Here is a 4834-nt window from a genome sequence, read left to right as displayed (position 1 = left end):
GAAATCTGGCACTAGTCAAGGGATAGATCAGTAAATTTTATCTTCAGATCATAATCAGACTGTAGCTTACAAAGTTCTTCTCTCAAAGTCATGTTAAAGCTCTTAAGCTGAGCCAAAGATTACTGAGAGGGTCTTCACTCAGTCATTCACTTGTGTTAATAGGGAGGGACCATCCAATAGTGTTGTTCTACAGTTCTCCCAGATGGTTTTCAATAATATATGAGACTTAAGGAGATCCTTCCTTACCTTCAAATCCAATCAACATTGGAAACATGTCAAGACTTTCTTTGGTGACATAATCTGTCAGAAGATTCCATACCTTTAAAATCTAAGAACCTTTCCACTTGAAGTTAAAACATTTTCTGTGGAGTCTGGTGATTCATCTTTTAGCCCACATTTTTGCTGAGAATTCTTCCTCTACTAAGCCACCAAATTTCTGTTTGTAGCAGATTTATGTGCTCTTTGACAAGATGTTTACACAGTTTTAAAAGCAGTTTCAGATAAATTGGTCTCTGTTGGCCATTTTTGTCACATCATCCAGACTTTTAAAGTTTCTTTTTTGACAGGCTTTGACACCAGCACCTCTCTGTGAAGAAAACTGCGTGTTCTAAATAGAGTCACTGTTTCTGATTCACTTTGTCTCTCCTGGAGCTAACCACTGGTGAGCCCCATCAGTTGCTCCAGGTCAGACCTTTTTGATTCTAGATACAGAAACAGAAAATTAAATGCAGCTTGGCCTTTGCTCTTTGGAGCAGAAAAGATGTTCTCAAATTTCACTTTATTTACAAATCTTATAAATGTTATAACATTTATTGGTAAGAATCTGTTGATTCATCAACCAGTGCTATTGCTATAGTCTTTTGCCTAGAAATCTTCTGCCTCTAGGCTTTTCTTCAAACCATCTATTCTCCTGATTCCTGCCAGAGTTATTTCACTAAGTTCAAATTTGGTAAGTTTGAATCTTGCTTCAGATTTCTCATTGACTCCCCTCTGTTCGTACCACAAAGTCCAATTTCCAAATTCAGTGTGTCTTTGGTAGTTTCTCTGGGTTGTATGAAATTGAAGAGCTATATGTAATGGCTTTTATCCTTTTTGGTAATCTGATAAAAGCTGCCAAGTGGAAAAGATATGTAGGACATGGTTGTTGGATCTAGATAGTTCTGTATTTGAATCCTGTCTCTCTCATTAAGCACCTGTGTGGCCTTGGGGAAGTTACTTCACCTTTTAAGCCATATGACTTTATGAAAATAGCAATATCCACTTCCTAGGATTTTTTTTTTGAGAATGAAATAATGTGAAATATTTAAATTATCTACTAATGTAGTGCCTCACATATAAAATATACTTGATAAATACTAATTATCCTTAGTATTAATTATCCTAATTAACACCAAAAGGTCCTAAAAATAAGACAGCATTTTCCAAATAAAAAATAAGGAATAGGCTCAGCACCCATAGCACAATGGTTACAGTGCCAGCCACATACACCGAGAGTGGCGGGTTTGAACCCAGCCCAGGCCAGCTAAACAGCTGCAACAAAAAAATAGCTGGGCATTGTGGTGGGCACCTGTAGTCCCAGCTGCTTGGGAGGCTGAGGCAAGAGAATCACTTAAGCCCAAGAGTTTGAGGTTGCTGTGAGCTGTGACACCATGGCATTCTACCGAGGGTGACATAGTGAGACTCTGTCTCAAAAATAAATAAATAAATAAGGAATAAAGACAATTATGGAAGTTGAAAGAAGAAATTGACCTGATATATTTGTCAGATTTTTTTTCTGTGAAGAACTGTGTGACAAGCAAATTACATAATCTAAGTGGCTTAAAACAACAAATGCTTAGTTGTTATGTGCTCATTACTTTTAACCTAAACTGTGGTCTAGCTAATTTGGCTGGACTTATCTAGGATAAGATGTGTTTCTGTTTGGGTTCAAGTCTGCTCTATGGATTTTAACCTGGCTACCTGAACTATGCTTTTCGTTCTTTTTTTTTTTTTTTTTGAGACAGAGCCTCAAGCTGTCCCCCTGGGTAGAGTGCCGTGGCATTACAGCTCACAGCAACCTCCAACTCCTGGGCTCAAGCGAGTCTCCTGCCTCCGCCTCCCAAGTAGCTGGGACCACAGGCACCCGCCACAACGCCCGGCTATTTTTTGGTTGCAGCCATCAGTGTTGTTTGGTGGGTCCGGGCTGGGGATTTGAACCCGCCACCTTAGGTGTACATGGCTGGCGCCTTAGCAGGTTGAGCTATAGGTGCCGAGCCAACTATGCTTTTCTTATGGGAAAGATTTGAAGTTCCAAGATGGCTGGTTGAAACTCCATTCTTCTTAAAAATCTAGCTAGAAAAAAACATTTAACTAGAAAAAAGTGCTATTAAGTATGCTCACATTCCATTAGCCAATCTATGTCATCAGGCCAAGCTCAAAATACGTAAAGGAGGAGGAAGCATACTTCTTTCACAGTGAGCCATGGTAAAGTTGTGGAAGAAAGGAACACTTATGAACAAACATTTCACTCTACCACTCCAAAGTTCTCTCAAAAGAGTGATGATCTGATTTCTGCATTAAAGAAAGGTGTTCACAAATAAGCAGAATGGAGGGACAAAAGTCTTTCAAGCAGGGAAAACAATGTCAGTAAAGTTATAGATTTCAAACTTTGCATAACATATTAAGGAGAAGTTAGAAGACAAAGTTAGCTGATGCAGAACATTCACATTTGTAAAAAGTGGAATAAGTTTGAAAGGGTGTGAGCCAAATTACCAAAGATATTAAAGAGATAGTTATGAAAAATACTAGTAAAGATTAAATTGTACTGAATATAGTTAGTAGAGATCCATAAATTTTTGAGAAGGATGATGGCATATACAAAGCAGTATTTTAAAATGTTAACTTTGAATGGGCCATGTGATGTATTGAGCAGCAAAGATACTGGAGGCAGGGAATCCAATTAAGAGCAAATGTTGGATAGGTTTAGGAGATGAGAACCTGGAAAAAATGTTTAAAGAATGGCAAGAAAATAACAAATATTTCAAGAAAATGTCAACATTTTCTACAAAGTATGTCTTTTTAGTGCAGGTAACGTACACATAGTTTGAACTAATTTATGAAAAAAAGGGGATTTCATGGTAGGGATTTGGAGATATCTTACAGACTTTAAAGTAAGAGCATTTGGAATCCTTCTGTAAAATATTTTCTAACAAGAATAGAAACAAGAAAAAGTCCTAATTATCTACTGAAGACATCTTGCAAACTTAAATGATGATCAAAGCACCAAGATTTGTTGACTTATACACATTTCCTCTTCTAATTGTTTCTTGCCTCGCTTACTTTTCCTTTTAGGGAACTAGTGCAGCACAGCACAGACATTTCAGGCATACACAGCTGGAATAATTACAGTGAGCATCAATTCAGGAAATCCTGCCAATGTATGGGTTGTTAATTGAGTGTATACAATAGAATTAACATTGAGGACTTAAAACTTCTCGTTACTTATTGTCCTTAAGAGACATGTTTAAAGAATTATCATGTTTATGCTTGACAGATGTTTGGTGGTCAGGAATGAATAAGAATTCAGATATGTAAACATAGATTTTAGCTACTCAATAATCAGAGGGGAAATAATTTTCCCAAGAGGACCAAGGAGAATAAGCAGAAAAGTACCCACAGCATTTGGTATTTCTTTTAAGCCTTATACTTGCTTATATATAGACCTCTAGGTCTATATCGGTGTTTTCAGATTCTGGATATCCAAGCCAGTGTTTACCATGTTTCCCTGAAAATAAGACCTACCCCCAAAATAAGCCTTAGCAGGATTTCTATGCATTTGTTAAATACAAGCCCTACCCTGATAATAAGACCTAGTGATGGGCGTGGCTATGCAGATATACATTTCTGTGCGGAGATGAAGACATCCCTAAGACAGTGTCTTATGTTTGGGGAAACACAGTATTTGTGGGGTGGCAATAGTAATAAAAACTCAGGATTTTTTTTTATTTCTTAGAGCATAACTGTGTACATTAATGCAATCATGGGGTACAGCGTGCTGTTTTCATATACATTTTGAAATACTCTCATCAAACTGGTTAACATAACCTTCATGTCATTTTCTTAGTTATTGAGTTAAAATGTTCATAATCTGCTTTTAGAAAGACTCACTTGTACCCTTGTAAGATAAACCATAGAGGTGACCTCACCAATCACCCTCCTTCCCCCCATTCATCCCCATCACCTCCCCCTCCCTGCTTTAAAATAAAAAAATAGAAAAAAATCCAGGCACGTGCCAGGCACCTGTAGTCCCAGCTACTCTTCCCATATTCTAAGGCTATAACTAGGTTATGACATTCCTATAAAAGCTATGAATTAGTTTCAAAGTAGGGCTGTGTACATTGGATACTTTTTCTTCCATTCTTGAGAGATTTTGCTAAGAAGAACATTTTCCAATTCCACCCATATAAACATGAAGGAGGTAAAGTCTCCATCCTTCTTTAGGGCTGCATAGTATTCCATGGTGTACGTGTACCACAATTTATTGATCCATTCGTGGGTTGATGGGCATCTGGGCTTCTTCCATGACCTAGCAATTATGAATTGGGCTGCAATAGACATTCTGATACAAATATCTTTGTTGTAATTCAATTTTTGGTCTTCTGAATATATACCTAATAAAGGAATTGCAGGATCAAATGGCAGGTCTATTTTTAGTTCTCTCAGTGTTCTCCAGATGTCTTTCCAAAAGGAATGAATTAATCTGCATTCCCACCAGCAGTGTAGAAGTGTTCCCTTTTCTCCACATCCACGCCAACATCTCTGGTTTGGGGATTTTGTGATATGAGCTAATCTTACT

The sequence above is a fragment of the Otolemur garnettii genome, unplaced genomic scaffold (genome assembly GCF_000181295.1).
Source record: "Otolemur garnettii isolate 467f Iridium unplaced genomic scaffold, OtoGar3 scaffold00002, whole genome shotgun sequence".
Lineage (NCBI taxonomy): Eukaryota > Metazoa > Chordata > Mammalia > Primates > Galagidae > Otolemur > Otolemur garnettii.
This window is presented reverse-complemented; position numbering follows the sequence as displayed.